This window comes from Bacillus rossius, chromosome 1 (assembly GCF_032445375.1).
Source record: "Bacillus rossius redtenbacheri isolate Brsri chromosome 1, Brsri_v3, whole genome shotgun sequence".
Lineage (NCBI taxonomy): Eukaryota > Metazoa > Arthropoda > Insecta > Phasmatodea > Bacillidae > Bacillus > Bacillus rossius.
Window position 1 is genome coordinate 179,613,594 of NC_086330.1, and position 23,239 is coordinate 179,636,832.

Consider the following 23,239-nt stretch of genomic DNA (forward strand, 5'->3'; position numbering starts at 1 on the left):
CTTGAAAAACTTGGCGCTGCTAGCAAGCAGCGCAGGAAGTTCAAAATTCAAATGTTTCAAACACTATACACTAAATTACACACAATATTTACAAGTCCAAACATTACCGCCCGCCTTGAAATGTCCCATTTCAACAATCATATGGTAGCGGGCAGAGCTTCACCACATAAGCGCTTCAAAGTTCCACTAGAAGTCTGGATAGTAGCCACTCTGGCAACACCATCTTTCCCAGGATAGAGCTCCACGATGCGCCCCAAGCGCCACTGTAGAGGTGGGAGTCTGTCTTCTTTCAGGAGCACCAGTTGGTTGGCAGAGGGACTAACTCCCTGCTCGTTCCATTTCTGCCGCTGCTGGAGCGTGTGTAAATAATCCCTGTGCCAACGATGCCAAAAGTCCTGTTGGAGGCGTTCTACAAGTTGCCAACGTTGAAGGCGGTTTAGCCGTACATCCCTCAAGTTAGGCTCTGGTAATGTGACCAGTGGCTCCAGGGTTAAGAAATGGCCAGGGGTTAGAGCACTGATGTCATTGGGATCAGAGCTCAAAGGGCACAGGGGTCTCGAGTTTAACGTAGCTTCCACCTACACTAGAAGGGTGTAAAGTTCTTCAAATGTGAGCACTTGTTCACCAATAACTTTACTTAAGTGAGTCTTGAATGACTTTACCCCGGCCTCCCACAAACCACCAAAATGGGGAGCAGCAGGAGGGTTAAAGTGCCACATGACACCGAGCTGGGACAACGCATCAGTGACAGCCTGCTGGTGTGGTGCCGACGACAGAAGTTGCTGAAGTTCCTTAAGACGATTGTGAGTTCCGACAAAGTTGGTTCCGCAATCACTGTAGATATCAGATGTTCTCCCACGCCTGGCAAGAAAACGTTTGTAGGCTCCAATAAATGTATCTGTGGACAGGTCTGAAGCTAGTTCTGCATGAACGGCCTTGGTCGCGCAGCAGACAAAAATACAAAGGTAAGCCTTCAAGACCTTTGCCCCACGGACCCGACCAAGCTTAACCATAAAAGGTCCAGCATAGTCAACTCCTACTTTGGCAAATGGTTTAACCTGTTGCACTCTCATAGAGGGAAGATCGCCCATGAGAGGTGCGCTTGCTACGGGTCTTTGCTTGAAACATGGAACACAGTGACGCAAGCAGCGAGAGATGGCATCCTTATCTGCAAGAATCCAGAATTGTTCTCTAAGAATTCCTCTAAGAGTCTGAACTCCAGGATGATGATTCTTTTCATGATAATGGTTAATAATGAGATCAGTCAGATGGTGAGATTTTGGAAGCAGCACCGGGTGCTTCTGCTCAAACGGAACACTGGAGTGAGTTAAACGACCACCTACCCTTATCAGGCCACTGTCATCAAGAAAGGGTACTAGTTTGCGAATCTGAGGGGAAATGCACTGTCCCTTCTTCAGAGCACTTATATCCTCTTTGAAATGATGTGATTGTACCCAGAAGAGCCAAAAATGTAAAGCCTTATTCAGCTCATCAGGAGACATATTGTCAGTCTTGCGGTCTTTCAGTGACACGCGACAATTGTGGGCAAACCGTAATAAACAGCATGTGACACGCAGAAGCCTGGTTAGTCGACTGAATCGCGTTGCCAACTGGCCAAGATCTTCGGAGGACGTTACAGTGGTCAATGTGACAGTCTTCTTCTCCATCACGGCGGGATCCACTTCCACTGCATCTGGTGACTGGGAAGGCCATTGTCCAGGTGACTCTATTAACCACGGTGGGCCAGTCCACCACAAGTGATGATCCTATAGTTGAAGAGGGAAGAGACCACGAGAGGCACAGTCAGCAGGATTGAACTCAGACGGTACGTGTTTCCACCAACTGGGACGGGTAAGCTCTTGGAGTTCGCTTACCCGGTTAGCTACAAACATCTTCAACTGATGAGGAGATGAGTTAATCCATGCTAAAACCACTTGTGAGTCTGTCCAGGCTGTGATGGAAGATACGGGCAAAACGTCTTGGTAAGTCTCAATCACACGATTGAGCACACGAGCCAACAGTAGTGCTCCACAAAGCTCCAGACGAGGTAAGGTTTGGCTTTTGACTGGTGCAACCTTGGATTTACTGATAAGCAGACGAATGATGGTTCGATCATCCGGGCACACTATGCGCAGGTAAACCACGGCCGCGTAACCAATCTCAGAACTATCACAGAAACCATGCAGTTGATAGGTAGAGCCTTCTGGACCCTTATTGAACCGAGCGACAGCAATAGAGGACAACCGAGGGAGCTCCCGGCTAAAATGATCCCACTGAGAAGCAAGATCAGGGGGGGGTGATCATCCCAGTCAATGGACCGGACCCACATCCGTTGCAATAGATGCTTTGCAAACATTAACAGAGGAGTAAGCCATCCTAGAGGATCAAATATTCTGACTACATTGGCAAGGATGCTCCTCTTCGTAACAAGACTTGAGTGGCCTCGGATTACATAGGAGAAGATGTCCGAGACTGGGTTCCATTGAAGTCCTAAGACCTTGACCACAACTTGACTCAGGATCCAGATCAAATGATAGGGGAATATCAAGATCTTCAGGCGGAAGCCGGTCTATGAGAGCTGTATGGTTGCTCATGAACTTCCTCAACTTGAAGCCTCCTTTGGCAAGAAGAGCTTTGAAGGTCCTTTTGGATGGCCAGAGCAGATTCAAGAGAGTCAGAACCGGTAACCATATCATCAACATACACATCGGATTGCAAAACTCTTGAGGCAACTGGAAAGTGGTCTTTCTCATCGACCGCCAGTTGTTGAAGAGTTCGAAGGGCCAAGAACGGAGCTGAGGAGACGCCATACGTCACCGTCTTCAATCGATAATCCTGCACAGGTTCCGAATCACAAAAGCGCCAAACAATGCGTTGGTAGTCCTGGTGCTGGGGCAGAACAGATATTTGACGGTACATTTGTTTAACATCTGCCGTAAACACAAAGGCATGTAGCCGAAAGTTCAACAGTAGATCAAAAATGTCTCTTTGCAACTTGGGGCCGGTTAGCAGTGTGTCATTCAATGAGACACCAGATGAGCTCTTAGCAGACCCATCAAACACTACCCGCAGCTTCGTGGTTGAACTCTCTGGCTTCACGACACAATGGTGGGGGATATAATAAGCTGGCGTCACATTAATCTGATCATCAGGAATCTTTTCCATGTGACCCGTGGCAAGATAGTCTTCCATGAACTCTGAGTACATTATTTTGAGCTTTGAGTCACCTTTCAAGCGTCTCTCTAAGCGCATCAACCTATTTATAGCTTGGGGTCTAGAGGTGCCCAACTCAGGTCTCGAGTGGCGAAATGGCAGGGACACACTATATCGGCCTTCTTCATTTCGGACGTGAGTTTCGGCAAACATGGTTTCGCAAGAAATCCTCAGGAGACTTGTGTTCTACACGTGGGAATTCTTAAATTTCCCAGATCTTTCGTACAACATCATCTAATGGAGGGTAAGAAGTGAACAGTGTGACACAATGCGATGCCAGGCAGGATGGTGGAAGTTTGGTGTCCACCCTTCTTATGAGAATCCATCCCAAAACAGAGTCAAGAGCCACTGGAGATCCTTCAATCTTGCCTCCAGTTACGAGAAGAGGAAATAGGTCAGCACCAATAAGCAGGTCAACAGGACCAGGGGTGTCGAAAGAAGGATCAGCAAGCTTCAGATGAGCCACTGATCGCCGCACATCCGATGAGAGTTTGGCACTCGGCAAGTTATTGGTAATGCGTGGTAACACAAATACATCCAGGGCAAACTGATTATCTGGATTGCCCACTGGGGAGATGACAACTGATGTGTAGGATTTAGCCACATTCACAGGTGTACTGGACAAACCATGTATCGGAAGATGGGCCTGTCTGCGAACCAGCCGGAGCTTTTGTAGGCACTGTTCGTTGATAAAGCTGGCTTGACTGGCAGGGTCTAGCAAAGCACGTACAACACAAGGCACACCAGAACGATCAAAAATCTGTACTTGAGCAGTTGACAACAATATTGTTGTTGTTGAGGTTACAGCAGTTACTGCAACAGTGGCAGGATTAGAGTCAGATGATTGTGGTTCCTTGTCTGAGTTGGATGGGATGGAGTCTTCATCTGATCGCTGACCCCCAAAATGCAGCATGGAATGGTGACGTGCCTTACAATGATGACATGATGACTTAGATGGACACCAATTTGATCGATGTGATGGGGAAAGACAATTCAGACATAACTTATGCTCCTTTACTATTGCATATCGTTCCTTGGGGCTGCCCTGCGAGAAGATAGGGCATGACCTAACCACATGAATGTCACTACACAAGAGACAACTTTGTGACTGTGGAGAACTTACTAATGTGTGTACAGACTGACCTCGAGACTGCCTCCAGCTGTTTTGGTACCCTTGAGCCGTCTGTTTGGGAACCTGATTTCCTGAACTCCTAGAACGGGAAGCTATCACAGCCTCATGAGCACGACAATGTTTTTCAAGAAACGAAGTGAAACTACTAAGAGTGGGAAACTCGTCTGTTAATGTCATTTCCCATTGTGTTTGTAAGGCAGTATCCAACCGTTTGCATAGAATGGGCAGCAGCATCAGATCCCACTGGTCTACAGGGACAGACAAGGCCTTAAGCGCAGACACATTCTCTGTAACAGTATTCAACAGTTGATGCAATGTCTTGGGAGAGTCAGCTGATGCAGAAGGTGCTTGAAGTAAATCTTCCACATGCACAGACACAATGAGCCTCTTGTTTTCGTACCTACCAACAAGTAGTTTCCAAGCCACATCAAAGTTTACTTCAGACATGGGCAAGACCTGAATCATGCTGAGGGGTTCACCACTGAGAGCAGTCTTCAGATAAGCCAGTTTCTCAACAGATGAAAGGTCACTATTGTTAGCAACGAGAGTGCAAAATAGGTTGGAGAAGTCAGGCCAATTTTTAATGCTACCCTCAAAACTTGGAAGCGTAATTTTTGGTAAAGCTACCTAGAATTGCTCACCTTGGGCCTTGACGATGTTGAGCTCTCCATCGAACAACCCTCCAGGGCACTTACCGTCGCCATGACTTCAAAATATTTCTCTTCGAAATCGTCCATACGTGCAGTCAGTTCTGAGAGATCGATGTCAGAATTTTGTGTTGCCCCAAGAACCACAAAATCCGCCTCGAACTTATCACGAACTTGGGGTAGATCACGAACTGTGACACAAAACAATCCTTGCTTAGAAACATCGTCAACAACACTTTGAGACAGGTCGACAGCACATTTCAGCCGAACCTCTGCTAGTCGGATACGCACGAGTGCCGAGCCTATATCTGCCATGGTCACACACAGACGCAAAGGACGAAATAACCAAAAAACACAACAAAGAAATAAACACAACAAAGACCAATATAACCAAGGTTAGACACAGCAAATCAAAATTTATATCCAGCAAAAAACACACAACGCAACAAAAACCATGAGCAGACGCCGATAAATAATACAACATAACCCCAACATGAAATATATTCCACGAAAACAAAGAAAATATAACAGTTTCTTAGATAGCTAAATCTCTGCGAATTTCTTCTAAAACACGTTGCCGAAGAAATCTTGACCATGAAAATACTCTAAATAATGAAAGTATAGCGCACGAAATAACGTGAACGAAGTGTAATTGTTTACCACGTGCACACGAATCACGTTTCAAACAACACCAGAGAAAACCGGAAATATCCGGCCCAGAGGCCCAAATGATTTGTCTAGAGACGTAAGAGACTGTAAAATCCATATAAAACGAAACAATTAATAATGATTCACTCACGAACAACTCGATTGGCAGCAAGCGTGCACGATAGCACAACTTACCGCCATGATGGTTCAACAACAACTGTTGCTTCGTTGCCGGAAGCTGCAGGGCTACCTGCCTTGGCAGGCAGCCAACTTGAAAAACTTGGCGCTGCTAGCAAGCAGCGCGGGAAGTTCAAAATTCAAATGTTTCAAACACTATACACTAAATTATACACAATATTTACAAGTCCAAACAAACAGCATCAGACATATATAAACTTTTGGTAAGAGTCCTTATTTCGTATGATTGTGCGCACAGTTGATTTGCTTAAAACTAAAGTGCGACCAACATAAGCGTGGTCATCATGACAATCTGCGCGCCGTAATACTTCTAGTTTTGTCTCAAATACTTGAACATGATGCATTATGAGTAGGGGCCTTCGCAATCGTGATTAAACGACTATAAACGCAAAATCACCGTAAAATACAGTTTTTACGCGAACTCGCCATAACACAGCGTTTTTACACTTAATTTATTAATAAAACGCGAAATCGCAGTGTTTTTATGCGAAATTTAAATACTGGGTAAAAGACTTGTCTCATCACTGGTAAACACCGCAACATGGCCGCCACTGAACATTAGTCGTAAATGCACTAATGCAAACAAAAGCTTACACACGCTCACATTATAATGTTAAACCAAAAATATACTGTAAAAATACGCAAAACTACGGCGTTTATTTTCCTTTCCGGCATAATTTTTGGATAGATAAGACAAACATGCGAAGTTTTAAAGCCTACGCACACCGCACGGAGCACTGACGTCAGCTTGGAACAGCGACACCGGATAAACACAAAAGCAAGCAGATGATTGGGCAAACGGTGTTTGGAACAGCCTTACGTGAGTGGCCATACCACGTCAGCCGGGGGCACTGGCATATAGTTGGAACAGCGTCGTAATATCAAGCAGATCATCGGGCGAACCAGGCCCTGGAAACTTGGGAACTATCTTTACTTCATCACCCAGCCGTACGGGGCAGCACAAGCATTTTAAATCGCGCTAAAAAGCTGAAAAATGTAAACAAACATTCATTTTGGAATGGTGTGACGATGATGATTAGTTTGTCAACAGTGGTTTTATAGATTTTGTTAAAGGGATTAATAGTTTTCCAGATTAGTTTATGGGAACGAACTAATAATCAGTGTCTAAATCAAAAGTTTGTCATATAAATATATGTAACCTATTACAGTAAAACCTTTTTGTTGCGACCCCATTTATTGCGACCACCTCTCTATTACAACCCGATTTTGAGGAACCGCCAAAATTGCCGAAAATCCGAAGAAAATCGGACAGAAAATAAATTTTTTGTAGTGAGTAGTGTGTTACTGCGTTTCTCTTGCTGAGTGCTGTACTGCCGTAGGCAGCGCATATCTAAAAAGAGATACCACTTCCTGTCAGCCGCTGTCAGCGCTTAACAACCCCCATTCCACATCCCTTTGCCGGCAGGGTGCAGATAAAGGTTTTTGTGGCAACATGTTTACGTTTAGCTTTTTGCGAGTGTCTAGTGTGGTACGCAGTTAAGGCAAAGAAAGCTACCTGCTGGATTTCTCTTGATTTTGATTACTATCGGTTGACAATACACAGCGACCGACTGGATGCACGCCCGCCTCGACTTGTTTTAACTGCCGCAGCGATGTTTATTTTGACAGCTCAAGCAATTATCTTTTCCCGTGGGTTGATAGAAAAAGGTCGCTTCACCCAGCATAAAAAAAAAGGCTACGTCACTTATTGCCCAAGCAGGAAACACACTGGCTGCCATCTGTCTCCCTCGCATTTATCTTTCTTCTAACATTCCACGTCTCACCTCTCGCGCGAGCAATAACGAAGCGACCAAACATTGGGCCGTTTTATGCTTTGTTCGGTGACAGCAGCTTGATTTTATTCGGTATATTCCTTTTCATTAAAATTGCTATTAAAATACATTTATATTTAAGTTTGAAAGCTTGTAAATTTCTTGCCAGAGATGACTGAACTCAAACTTGGTGTGAAAAGTTACATATTTTGACCCCTCCCTCACTGCTTTAGTACCCCATTCATAATAGCCCAATTTTACGGGAGAAGAGAGGGTGAAATGAGCATTTTCTCACTGAAGGTTTTTCAAAGGGGAGTGAAGTTGGGGTGTTATAAGGGAGGACACTAGATGGTTTGTGTGTCTGGGAGGGATGAGCTTGGCTTGAAGAATGTTAAGGACGGGGGAGGGAGGGGTGAGCTTATGCGTCATGAAGCCGCTGCCGCCAGCCAGCCGGGCGAGCTACGTGTGCGCCCACTCTTTTTGCAGAACCTACAACTGCCATATTTTTAAAGGAAGTGTCCCATTATTTTTCTTTTATTCTTACATGAACATTATTGGAAGTATTAAAGCCGACACAAAAATACGCCGTGTGTTAAAATTAACAGATTTTAATGATCTATCATTTCGGTTTTTTTTTTTTTTAATTTTTTTTCTTGATTTTCACATTTTGGTCAAAATTTCCAATTTTTTGACAGTTCCCGAGAATGTATTCGTAAAATCACTGCTTCGTTAAATCCGGGGTTCATGACATCGGGGTTCTAGTGTATTTAACTACGGAAAGCAGAAAACGTACATGTAAACTAACACATATTTTCTTTAGAGGTGGCATGTAGGGCGACGGACTTGTCATGAAGGTTGAAGTGGGTTTAAAGCAAAGCCGTCTAGCATTGTGAGTGACAGCATCCTGCCATTGTACGGCTGGTTAGCGAGTAGCGTTTTGGGAAGGGGGGGGGGGGGGGGGGGGGCATGAAATGAAAATTTCTGAAAACATCTATTACGACCCCCCTCTATTACGAGCCTATTCCTGGGAACCGTGAGGGGTCGTTTCAGAGAGATTTGACTGTAATTTGTTTAGGGTATTCAGTAATGAGTAGGTTCAAGTAAAATTATTTAACTTAAATAATTTCAGATATATTTACAGTAACACGCACACTTTTTTTTCAAGTTTTTAGCACCTCTTTTGTGTTTTTAAGTGAATTTTAGCACCGCTTTTGTGTTTTTAAGTGAATTTTTTAACACCGCTTTTGCTAATTTTTAATGATGAAATCTGAAAATTTTATTTACCACTTTCAGGGGGCCCTAATTATGAGTGATCAAGCACGTACAGTTAACGGCACCTGAATGGGTAGACGTTGCATTTTTTTGAGTGAATTCCCTGCCACTGGCTAGACTGAGTTCATGGTCCGGTTTGTGGCCAGGCGACAACGGTACGGCATGGCGGCATACGCGCGGATGTAAAAAATCATTTCGTCCTTTACACTCCATAGCCGCAATTTAACTTGTCATAGCTGATGTTTGTACAACAGCTGATAGCGTAGACAGACCTGCGCGCGATTCTCTTCCCCCCCTGTTTGGCTAAATGTATCCCACAGCACATGTTCACAGATGTTGAAACAGATTTCGTGGCGTCGTGCTCGACTTGTTTTTTTTTTTTTTACTGCCGAGATTTTGTGCTAACTGAAATTTACAGACATGCTGTTCAAGACTGGGGCAGTAAAATTCACATCGCGCTAAATGAATCCGCACAATCTGAAGACGTGCTAAGTGAGATATAGCTGTATTATACCATTTTATTGATTTGTTAGGTAAAGTCAAAATTGTGTGAACATGTACTTAGGTTATGTGAGCTACTTTAATCATGTATACTATTGCATATTAAATATGTTTTGTTAATGTAGCTGACTTGAGCCAACTAACTGTAATTTTGCAACAGTAATTACCTTATGCAAAAACCTTATCTTAGGAACACATACAGTGGAACCTTATTATTACGAGTACGGGATACTACGAGACCTTCAAAAATACAAGAGTTTTGTTATGCACCGTCTGTTTGACTACGTAAATCATAATTAATTTGTCTGGTAATTACAAGTGTTTCCATGTTGGCCCTTCCATATAGTGATTTCAATGGCATTTTGAAAAAAAGTTCACGCAGTTAAACACAAAGACCGCTAAAAGAGTAACGAGGAAGTAAGTGGCGTGACTGGTGACAAGCAACGTGCCTTGTCTCACATTCCGCTCTTTCCCCAGCAGGGTGAAAGGGGGAAGAGGAGAGGCCGTGGGTGGGATTGTGGTGACTAACAACATGCTCTCTCTCTCTTTCTCTCTCTAGTGGCTCTTTCGCTTGGGGCAACTGCTCCTTCCCCTCCTTTTCTTTTCCTCATCCCGTTATTCCCCAGCATTGTCCTCTCTCTACCCTAGGTTGAAGGTTGACATTGAACAAAGGTGCTTGAAAAGACACATCCGTAGGGGGTGAAGGAATCTTTCTGCAGCACACGAAGGCTCACAAAAAAAAAAAAGGGGAGAGCCTATGGTGATACTGGCCACAAATATAACCTAACCAGCTAGACTATAGGGGAAAATCTAAAATTAAACCTGCCTACACAGGATGGGAAGCCTTTGCCTCACCCTTCAGGCAGCCTTCTTCTTTCACTTCTTTTATTTTCGTTTCTCAGTTCACTTAACCACCCCTACATTATGACATGACCGTGGCCCCAGCCAACACCGACTAGACTTCAGGCCCGCGTGCACCCTTGTGACGTCATCAACAGTAGGCCATCCTTCCCCTACCGAGGCGACCTTCAGAAGGCAGTGCTGGCCATTACAAGAGCTCAGCAAATTTGCAAAGAAGGATTTTAGGTTTTTGTATCAAGTGGTTGCTTTTTGCAAGTAAGAAATTAACAAAATGTTTTTACCTAGAAAGACTCACAGTTTATATAAAAAAAAGTTACGACATGAAACACCATACAAGAAGTTTATTTTCTTTAAACACATATAACTTCCTTTTGAAATGTTTTTTTTAATTAATAACTACAATTTAAACAAGGTATAAAGAATTTATTTAGACAAAGAATTATTTTTTTAAAATTTATTTTATGAAATTAAAATAACAGTATTGCTTCTACCTATATAATACAATAATACAAGTTAGAATTTTTACGTACCTATACATTCGTAAATCTAAGTATCAACACATAAATAATTACATTTATTGTAGAGGTGGGACGATACCACACTTTCGATACTCGATTCTGTATTGTTTTTTCAGTTCGATACTTTCGATACGTTCGAACGTTAGCAAGGCCACGTCACGCGCAGGTGCAGAGCTAGCTGGGCTGCATCACATGCCACCGTAACATGAGATGTGCTGTGCGCACCTGGGTCGCCGCTTTATCTCCCTCCAGCCCTCAGCTCCCCCCGCACGGCACTGTTAGTTTGACATCCGAAACCTGCCAGCTGTTGAGTTGCGCGACACATGTTTTCGAGAGATTTCTGCTGTCGGGTCGGCTCACGATGACGCAACTGGCCTCGGCCGCTCTCGTGAGTTCTGGAATTGCGCCGGGGCCTATATATATTCCCGAGGACGTCAGGGGTGAGTGAGTCAGTTCGGAGTGTTCAGTCGGGAGTTCTCCCGCGGCGGAGTTTCCGGGTGATAGTGCCGCGGGTGCGACAGAGTGGCGAAGTCCTTGGACGAAGGTTCCAAGGCAGGGAGTGAGTGAGTTCAGTGGAGTCGGGAGTTTTTCCGCGGCGGAGTTTCTGGGCGATAGAGTCGCGGGCGCGGCGGAGTCCCGAGCGAAGTTGCGAGCGAGGCGTCGAGCGGATCCTCTGCGAAGGGAAAGTGCGTCGGCAGCAGCGGAGTGCGACGACGGAGTCCCGCGGCAGAGACCCACGAGGGGTGCTGCGGCGAGAGTTGCGCCAGAGGTGCGGCCCAGCGAGGTGTGCGGAACGAGTGACTGGGGAATAGACCTTTCTTTAAGTGTAATTAATTATTTGCCATTTTAGAAGAATTTTGTTACATAAGTAGTGGCAATAAATAAAACTGTGTAGTGTAATAAAATCTTTAATTGGGCTATTCTTTACGAACCCCTGCGGTAAATCGTAACAATATATTGTATTCTGCCCTGCATTTTGGTGCGCACGAATGTCTTGTAAATATTTTCCTCTCCATGCGGTAATTTCAGGTTTCTCTATCAAAAGTTTTCTTCTAGGCTGACATGTTTTCAATCGAAAACAGAAACATTTCAACAGTTTGCACAAGTATTCTTTGCTGCAGTTCACAATACCGTCATCTCGTAAGGACTTTGTAAAATTCTTTAATGTCGGCACTGTTTCTCTAACGGTATAAAATTCATGAATTTTCCTACGAATCGCACATTCGGAAAAGTCATCAACTTCAATTCTTTTCTTTCAGTCTTTGTTCTTACCCGTGGGTGTGGAAAAAGATAAACTACTTTTACTTTTAATTTTACCTTCCGCAATGATACTTTTAATGGTTGATTGCGAAACACCTGTCGCAGCACTTGCCGGTTCTGTGACGTAATTTAATTTTATATAAACGTTTCTGTTCTTTTAAATGTGTTCCAACATTGTATACGATTTCCCACGTAATGGTGTACCGGCTGAAATGCATTACTTAATTCCTGAAGTTGAAGCCATAACGCACACCGTATCATGTAAACCGACCTGCGAAGCACTATCTCGGGAGCGGCGTATCCAGGAAGCACAACCGTCAACTGATCTCCTCCACTCCACTCCGCTAGAGAATCACGTGACCGCCGCCTGACACTGGGGTCTGCGCAGGTCAAAAACAAAGTTGCCAGATTATAGTACTTTTCAACAATACTATTGTTATTATTATTATTAGTGCTTAACACGTTGACTGCCATTAACACCAGCATAACATTAACGTAGAGGCCAAAAATAATTTTTGGTATTTTATTGATCTGATCACTAACAAAAGTATTTGTCCCAGTATATTAGCAGATTATTATAGTTTATTGATAACATTGCCATTTTATCTGAAGCGGTCACCGATGTCCTCTGTGGCGCCTAACGATCCTTTGTTTTACTTAGCGTCGTGGCGGACACACGAGCGGACAGGACGCACACTTCACGACAGTAATAAATATCGCAGAGTTATCATTTCATAGACGTGCAAGTGAACACTGTAGTTGATTGTAATGACGAGATCTCTTTCGGCACACTGTCCAACGGTATTATGTTTCGCAGAGTTGAAAGTAAAAACGACATATCATTTGATCTGCAGCGATAATTCATGCAGTTTCCTTTGTGCTGCTGTAATCTCACGTTGATGGTGACAAGTAAATGCATCGTACAAAATATTTCTTTGTGCTTGTTTTTGATGTGAAATGAACAGTAAAAAATATTTTTTTTTCAAATCGGACTAAGCAAATAGTGTTCGCAGCAATTGAGCAAACAAAAAAAATGAAAGGGGAATGAACTCAGTGAAGGTAAGTGTAAATATTATTTTTGAAATGGTATATTCCGTATAGTTAACACATCACAAATACGTAACACACTGTTACTGTTTTTTACAGATTCAAGTTCCACTACAAATACGGATGACTCGGATAAGGACCCTGATTATGTGTCAAGTTAAGAGAGCGACCTTTCTGATGGCGATTTCTCAACATCATCATGTGAAACAGGTGAAAAGAAAAAAATCACGTTCAACTTTATGTACTAATAAATCTCCAGAAGAGTTGCCCACACAGCAAGACGTTGCAGCTGCATCAGCTGCGTCTGACACAGAACAGTTACCAGTACAGCATGACATTGTTGCGGCCCCACAGGTTCCAGACAGTGCAGTCACACCGGGTGAACGTCATGAAAATGATTCAAATAGACTGCGTCAAAATGTTGCAGATAATAATGCTTGGCACACTCCTGAAGGGAATAAACGAACATTCTTTTTCCGGGGTGAATCTGGGTTGAACCCGGAACTTTTAGCCCAGCTTATTGATGTTACTGAGTTTGATTGTTATAAACTGTTTGTTGGGGATGATTTTCTAGATATTTTTGTGGAACAGACAAATCTTTATGCGCGCCAAAAACTAAATCGTCCAGATATACCAGCCATCAGCAGAATCAACACGTGGGTGCCGATGAACAAACATGAAATTGTGCAGTTTTTAGGTATAATAGCATACATGGGCATTGTCAAGGTACCATTAATAAGTGATTATTGGACCAGTGATCCTTTTTTCAAAATAAGTGCAATTCCTTCAAAAATGTCTAGGAACCGGTTTGAACTCCTTCTGAGAATGTGGCATTTTAATAACAACGAATTCCAGCCAGAAAATGACAGGCTGTACAAACTTTGCATTGTTGTGGATCATCTTGCTGCAAAATTTCAGATGGTGTGTTCTCCAGGTGAAACAGTGTGTGTCGACGAGACCATTGTGCCCTATGAAGGAAGGCTGAAACTGAAGCAGTACTGTCCACAGAAAACACACAAGTATGGGGTAAAGATTTTCAAAGCGTGCTTTAGGAAAGGTTACACGTGGAACCTAAATGTTTACTCGGGGAAGCAACAAGATGCAGGTAACTCTGTTCCAACAAGTGTTGTGCTTAAGTTGTGCGATGCTCTACTGAATTCAGGACTTGTGATAGTCACTGACAATTATTACACGAGTATAGATTTAGCTGAAAAACTACTGGATAAGTCCACTAATTTGTTGGGGACCCTTAGATCAAATAGAAAATAAAACCCAAAACAAGTTATCAGTAAGAAACTCAAAAAGGGTGACATGGTTGCTCAACAAAATGACAGAGGCATTACAGTATTGAAATGGACTGACAAAAGAGATATTCTTGTGTTGAGTACGTGCCACGGGGATGAAATGGTCCAAGTCAGCCGCAGGAACGTGGTCGTGAACAAACCAAAAGCGATATTGGATTACAATAAAGGCAAGGCAGCAATCGACTTGTCAGACCCCACTTTGCAGATCACTAAAATGGTATCGCAAAGTTGTTATTGAATTATTGCTGGGAACTGTTGTCGTGAATGTGCACATTATTTATTGTCAATTTACAGGGAAGAGAACTACAATCACGAGTTTCTGGAAAGCATTATTAAAACAAATAATGACACCCAGTGCAGTACTGGAATTTCAAAACAAACATGAGACGCCAGCACCACAAAAAACACCCAAAACGCGTACAAAAATGATGTCCAAACACATTTTCAAAAAAACTGAAGGTTCTGCAAGAGAAGGACACAAGTACTGTCGTGGTTGCTATGATAAGAAACAACATGGGGAAATTGACAAAAATAAGGTGAAGAAAGTTGCAACATACTGTGTCGATTGTGTGGGCGAACCAAGATACTGCCTGGAATGTTTCAACAATGTGCAAAAGTAATTTTGAACATGTTAAGATAAATAAATATTTCTCATACATGAAAAGAATTGTAGTAGAATGAAAAGATATCTACATATATCTAACTAAAAGTAAAAAATTATACTGTACAATATTTCTATGTAGAGCTGATGTGATTCTATTTGTATTTTTTTTGGGTACTGTTTCTTAGAATTCTTTTACTACACAAGTCTAAAATATTTATCTTGCTATTCAAAGTTATTTGTGTAATACATTATAGTAAAATATGCCTTACATATCAAAGTAAAGCAATAAGCATTTTATATATTAAATATTTGTCTGTAATAGTACTGGGTTATTTTATAATGTTGTTGTATTTTTATAAGGATACTAAATTTTAGACAGTTTGAACAGTGGTAAAAAATATTTTAGCCTCATGTATTGAAAAAATTTGTGTACATACAGTCAAATCTCTCTGAAACGACCCCTCACGGTTCCCAGGAATAGGGTCGTAATAGAGGGGGGGGGGGGGGGGGGGGGTCGTAATAGATGTTTTCCGAAATTTTCAGTTCATTTCAACCCCCCCTCCCCCTTCCCCCTTCCCAAACCGCTACTCGCTAACCAGCCGTACAATGGCAGGATGCTGTAACACACAATGCTAGACGGCTTTGCTTTAAACCCACTTCAACCTTCATGGTCACTAACCCCGGAAAAAAATTGGACATTTTGACTAACATGTAACAATCAGAAGAAAAAAAAATTAAAAAAAAAAAAAACGAAATGAAAGATCATTAAAATCTGTTAATTTTAACACACAGTGTATTTTTGTGTCGGCTTTAATACAGTATAATCCCGCCGATGGGACCCCCCTCTGATGCGTCCATTCCGTTTATACGACCGTTTTTTGAGAAACAATAAAAAAATTTTAGCAGAGAAAGTCGAAAATTTGAGTAAAATCAGCTGAAAAACAAGTCTGTTACACTTTGTTGGGCGCTATGTGTTCACGTTTATCTTGGCGAGAGCTGTACTGTAAGCAGGCAGGCATACAAAAGACGGCTAAAAATAGATACCACCCCTCTAGACTGTCCATGCGGCAGTGTCTAGCCGAGCTCGGCGCGTCCACTATCGCACGAAAAGCAGTCTCAGTTGTCATGTTATCTTACACCTTCTGCGTGAGAAACTGTCAGCATCCTCCTCCCCTCCCACACCGCGTGCGGCAAAAGCCAGGTTGTATAGTCCATTCTCGGTAAAATAAATATTTTTAGGGGCTTATAGGACTGTCCTTCGCCGTTAATAAATACTTTATAAGTTTAAGTTATTATGATACAATTTGTTATTAGTCACACAGCAGTTTCTGCTGAAAAATCATTAATACCTCGAATTTTATTGAATAGAAAAATTTAGCAGGGCCGTAAATATATTTATTTTACTGCATAGTTACTTTTCCATCTGCATTCGAACGTGTTTTTTTTTTACGCAGTGAAGGGTTGTGGAAAAGATAATTGCTTGAGCTGTCAAAATAAACATCGCTGACGGCAAGGGCGGGAGCGCATCCTGTCGGTCTGTCGCTGTGCTTTTCTACTCCAAAAACATATCACAGCATTTCAGGATAGCATTGTTCTTATATCTTTCGTTTATAGCCGAATGTTTCTACCTGATCCATACAAGTTCCTTCGCCACATTTTGAACGAAAATAACAACCAGCTGGCTAGCATAGCCGAACTCGCGTGACGTGAATTCACTTAAGGAAATGGGTGTCGTGTGGGGCTGGCTTAAGCGCTGACAGCGGTCGTAAACACGTTGCCACAAAAACCTTTATCTGCACCCTGCCGGAAAGGGACGTGGAATGGGGGTTGTTAAGGCCATATTTCACAGATTTTTTTATTTCTCCATGTAAAAGAGTTTTGCATGGATACTTTAAAACTGTAGTCGTTTTTTGTTTAAGAACCATAATTTTCAATATATTTCACTTCTAAGTTGCTAATTTAGGGTTTTTGTGTACCGTTTTTTTTAATTGACTATCCATTTTTCCCTACTAAATTGTATTTGATGTGATCTGTACCATCTGCACAACAAAATAACATATTATGAAAGCGATAAAGCAAGTTGCCGAATGTGTGTTGTAGTCTTATGTGATGCTTAAATAAGCGCAAATATTTTGGTAAAAATTACCATTTATCTCTCATCGGAAAATTTCCAGATTTTGTTAATCGATAGTTTGAAACTTAATCTGTGAAATAAAATCTGTTTCGAATTTCTTAGTAATTTGTAGCTCCCAAAAAACATCCCGTTTTGCAACACTGAATTTGTTATAAGTCAGTTGTCTTCAACACTCTTCTCTTGGACTGTACAGTAGTTGAGCCTGTGTTGCACGCACCCGGCCACCCGCTGACACCCGTGGCGCGCGGAACTGTCTGCCCCCCTCGGGCAGCAGTAGGCTGGTCTTTGACCTTGAAGATTAGTCACACAAACAAAGACATTTTCCAAGATTCAACTGGCAGAGTGAGCATTAGCTGGAAGACGTAAAGTGAAGTGAACTTTGTGGAAATAAATACTATTTTAGCTTTATGTATTAAACTTGCTAATCGAGTTTTTTTTTTAATGCTAATATTGATGGGCAAACAAATTCCGGGCAAACCTCGGGCTTCTCGTCCACGGAAACGAAATAAACATGCGAAAGCTGCGAACGAGATATGGAGGAAAAGAAGAAAAGCATGTAATATTGATAATGAGGAAGAGGGGCAAGCAAATATATATATATTAATAATCTGAGTTTAATCGGAATAGAATAACAATTACTTAACATGAAACAATATAGTTACATATTTGAAGTAATAAATACATTTCTATTGAATTGAGTTGTGTCGAAATTTAGAATTTTAAATATATTAAAGTTAATGTCAGCCTCATTGCGAATTTGATTTGAAAATGTAAAATGAAGCGCATATTTTTGCAAATTGAGCATTGCAATATGTTGCTTCAAACTTAAAGGTGGAAACCTATTTTCCCATACGGATTTTAAAAAGTGTTCAATTCTAATTTTTAATTGGTATTTTACTTTGTTTTTTGTGGTGATTATGTATGTTCAGTTTTACATTTAATAAACGCAATTTTTTAAACATAGGTACTGAAACTAGCTATCATTGCGTACTCAGTAGATTGCCAGCTAATGGTGCAAGAGGTTGCGGGTTTGAACAACGGCCTGGTTTAGTTCTTTGTGGTCATAAATTTAAGTTACTTTAGCCGTTCCCATTAGCAATGCAGCTTATAAACCCAAGTATTACAGCTAGATAATATAAAGGTCAGGTGAATCTTGATTTCAGTTATGCTTAAACAATCTGGCTATTTATGTTAGTACATATCGCGGGAAATTTTCTATACTGTTTTTATAGCTTTTGAGCAGTACATTTAACGTAGTTAATTAATTTTTTTCTCTCTCAATCACAGCGTGAGTAAAATTATAAATCATATAACTGGGACTGTATTTAGAAGTATACAAATACTATAGCATCAAGTTCCTGCTCTGAATACATTCATAGTGTCAAGCCTTATTGCCAAGTGCTTTTTACAATGAGTCTCCAAAAAACTCAACGCACAAAGTTTCACAAAATAATAAATTATTTTCTCAAAATAAACAAACATATATATAAGATTGCCTTAAATTGTATAATAATATTTCAAATATATTTTTTAAGTCATTATTTAACATTTTTCCATATTACTTAGTATGACATTGTATCATTGATATTACCCGCCTTCCATGATTAGGTAGATTTTGAATAAAGGCTACCTATTGTAGCCGTTCTCACGGTGCGACTTCTGGAAAATTTTTACATAGTTTTTCGTTTTATGGTCCACAGACCCCAAAACCATAGTCAACTCAAAAGTTTATATATGTGTGTGTGTGTGTATGTATGTATATATATATATATATATATATATATATATGTGTGTGTGTGTGTATGTATGTATGTATATATATATATATACACACACACATATACACACACACACATATACACACACACACATCAAATTTTTATGGACACGATAACAGCCACAATTTTTTACAAATAACTTCCAAAATGATACATAAAATATAGTTAATGGGTAAAATCCGACCCAATGGGTAGAAATGGGGAAGGTTTAGCGAAAAACAGAAAAACCGCAATAACTCCCATAATATGATGAATATCACATCCGCTAGAGCGTCTAATAAATTGTAGTGAAAATACGATTTTTTTTTTGTTTGGTCTAAACTAATATTTTATACAGCCAACTATAATTGCAAAGGATGAAAAAAAAAACAGGGGTTGAAGAACAAAAAATCCCTTTTGGCACAGCCTACAGGCATAGGTAGATTTCAAAGTAACTATTACTTCTGTAAATATTTTTTTAACTTGTATAAACTCATTGAATGGATGTAATAGTGTATCTACTGAGAGAGTTATGAATTTTTTAAAATTCTTCCTCTTATTTCCAACCCCTTGCAACAATGGTTCATCTTATCAAAAATTGTTTCAGCCTAAAGTTTTAGACAAAAATTATAAGATTTACGAACAATTTGAAAGGATTGAATATTGTCTCTATTGAGGGAGTTAGGAATTTTTGTTTAAATTTTAACCCTTATTTTTTCAACCCCTTCCATAATGGTTCGTCTAATCAAAACTTATTTCAGACAAAAGTTTTAGATACAAATTATTAGAAAATTACATAATTTGTACGAATTCGATGTTATGCCTACGAACAGAGTTATGATTTTTTTAGTCCGCCAACCCTTGTTTTTCAACCCCTTGCAGTTGTGATTGGAGCAGGAATCTCTCATTCATCAGGTCCATCGTGGCACACCATTGCATGGAAAAAAAATGTGCGGAAGAAGTCCAGGAAAAACTTTGAAAATATTGTGTTCTAGGCGTGAAAAAATTAGAAAATGTCTGAACTAGTTCATTAAGTCCAAATGGCCTAAAAAGAAGAAGAAAGGTACAATTGCTTTAGATAACGATTACGGAGCAGAAAGCTTAGAGCCAGACATACCTGAAGTTGAAATGCAGAAGAAGGCGGGAGAATTACTAAATAAATTACGTGACGATGTCGACGATGTCTGTACTCATTATAAGCTGTTCGCTTTAGAAAGGAATACGCAAGGCCAGCACGACAACGCACTTTGGAGAACAACACGTCTGAATCGTCTTACAGCATCCAGTTTTGGATAAGTAATTCGAAGATTACATCATACTTCTTGCCACAATCTTGTGAAGAACATTCTCTTCAAGAAAGAATTACATACTGAGGCGGTTAAATTTGGAAGGCTACATGAAAAAACCGCACTGCGCAAATATGAAGAGATCACTGATGTGACTACAGAAAAGTGTGGAATATTTGTGTCTCAGACAGTGCCCTACCTCGGTGCTTCTCCAGACGCTCTAGTAGGCAGTGATGGCATTGTAGAGGTAAAGTGTTTTCCTTCTATTGGTGAAAATAAATTTTTAGATGCACTTAAATGAAAGCGCTAGAATTGTTTAGAAGAACAAGACGGTAGTCGGCATCTCAAGAAAACTCACAGTTTTCATTACCAAATTCAGGGACAGCTTAACATTTCAAACAAAAAGTATTGCGATTTCATTGCCTACAGCAGCAATAACTTCTTTGGTCAAAGAATTTTTAAAGATGAACAATTTTGGCTTGACAAGATGATACCTGTAATAATAGATAGCCGCATAAAGAGGAAAATGAAATGCAGAGACCCTAAATATATTTTAGAAGCACAAGAAAAGAAACATATGGAAAGTAAATCAAAATTAAAAAATGATTAGTTTTTTCTATAAATAACTGAACATAAGGCTTTGATAACAAACTAATATGCTATATTAGTACTTTACAAAAGTTAAATAATCTAAATATATATAACTCAAAGGTGACTGACTGACTGACATAGTGATCTATCAACACACAGCCCAAACCACTGGACGGATCGGGCTGAAATTTGTCATGCAGGTATATGTTATGACGTAGGGATCCGCTAAGAAAGGATTTTGATTAATTCTACCCCCAAGGGGATATATATATATATATATATATATATATAAAAGCGAAATACCACTCACTGACTCACTCATCACGAGATCTCTAAAACTATACACCCGATTGACTTGAAATTTAGCATAGTTACTCATTTTGTGATGTAGATGCTCACTAAGAACGGATTCTGCGGAAATCCAACCCCAAGGGGAGTTTCGGGGGCGTAATATATTAAAATGTCCAGTTTTTGGTAGGAAATCACCATGGCAACGGCTGTTACTTTGTTGATGCTTCATTCGTCTCTATGGCAACGACTATTTCATTGTTAGTGCAGTCCTCATCACCGTTGAAATTTTGCGGGTACTTTAAATATCAAAAATTGCCCTTTTTTTTTTTCAAGTATATATATTTTACAGACTTGAAACTTCACAGTAATGTTCCTCATGTTACGCAGGATGACATTTTCCGAAAATTAGATCCCATGGGTGGTTAAAACCAGGCAACAGTGGGTACTTTATCTGCATGAGAACAGGATTTTGCATTGCTCATGCCTTCTGCGTCTCCATGGCAACGGGCATCGCGCGGCAGTGGCGTACCCACAAGGAGGGGCATGTATAATGAGCGGCGCAAGAGTGATCTGCCTGTAGACTGCCGTAGCGAAGTACGGGTACATCAGTTGTACGTTGCGTGCACGAGTCGGGAAACCATCGGTGCTATTCATTTTCTCTCCGGTACATTATACAGCATTGTAAGAAATTTTCACTGAATTTTTTTTTATTTACCAATACTGTAAATGGGAGATGTGGCTTAATTTTTTTCCATTAGTATAGCCGTGCGAAGCCGGGTCGGGCAGCTAGTAGTAATAATAAAAGGCGACTGCTTTATCCTAAAATCATAGAGTTTTTTGTTATATAAAATTATTTGTTAAAAGTGTTTCGAACTATTGCAAGAATTTGTGTGTATTTTTTCATCTGCTGCCATAAACATTCCATACATATATTTTGGCATATAGTTAATTTTAATTAACACTAATTTTGTTTGTTTTCACAATTAAATATATTGCATTAATGAATTACGTTATAATTTGAAGTGTTTTCAGTAGCGAAAATGTGTTTTCTCTTCAATTTATATAGGGAATTTTCTTCATATTAGATACAACATGTACGAGATGATTATTACAGAGGTTTCATAAAGTATGCTTGATCTGTGTTAGTACGACTATGACGGCAATTGTTTCGTTTTGGGATTTTAGCACTGGAAGTAGTAAACATTTAAATTATTTAATTTTTTTAAATCTGAATTTGCAAAAAAATTTTGTAAGTGTTGGAATCTTGGTACTTAAGGTACGTGCCATTTAAATTTCTAATAAATATATGAGTAATTTGTAAGGAAACGTAACTGTTTATTTCGAGGATTCAGAAATTCAGATGGAAAGTATTCCGAGTGTTTATATATTGTATGCACACTCACAGTAAAAATCTATGTAGAAACCTATTATAGATTTTACGTTACAATTCTACAAAATAAATATGTTACTTGAAAGGAAATGTTTTGCGATCTTGGAAAATAGAAATCTCACAAATAATTTTTAAATGAACCAAATTATGCTTATCTACTGTAAAAAAAATGTTTGGCATCTTACTAGTTCCCAAAATAAAATGCTGCATATAAAATACTTTGAGTGTGTGTTCTCGCAATTTCAAATTCTTGCGCATTCTTAAATATTCAAAAACCTAAGAGTCATTATATGGTATGGAAACAATTTGACAATTTTTTTTGTATTAGGGTTTTAGTTACACGCAAATACGTTAAACTTACTATTAAAAAATGCAGGAGACATATTTTTTTTATTAAATATATATGGGCTATAAATAAATTCATTCATATACAAAGTTACAAGCCAGCTAATGGTTCTCTATCATTCTTTTGCGGAAACTACCGTTGCAGTTAATCAGTTTTCTGTGCCGGTACAAAATATGCTGTATGTTAAAGTTTTACTTGAACTAAGTTAGAAATTATACCTCTTTCTTCTGCATTTTTCTTTCTTACAGTCAAGCTTTTATCACGAAGTGTTTTTTGTTTTTTCTAATGCTTCTCCAAAAGCCGCCCCCAAGCATTATCAGAGTAAAAAAAATATTTTATCAGAAGTTGCTTATCTAAGGCAGTTTAGAATGCACACTAATATCCTGAGTTTTTTTTTCAAATGTCGGTTTTGTTTATATATTATATTGGTTAATATTTGCTGAAACTCAATATGCAGGGTTACATAA

At 40.1% G+C, this 23,239-nt stretch overlaps 1 protein-coding gene across 2 annotated transcripts in view; it reads left to right on the forward strand.

Annotated features, from left to right (window-relative positions):
• The window catches only part of LOC134527140 (nucleolar protein 6), a 227,698-nt gene that overhangs the window by 191,688 nt on the left and 12,771 nt on the right, over nucleotides 1-23,239 (forward strand). The gene's annotated exons all lie outside the window — the stretch shown is intronic.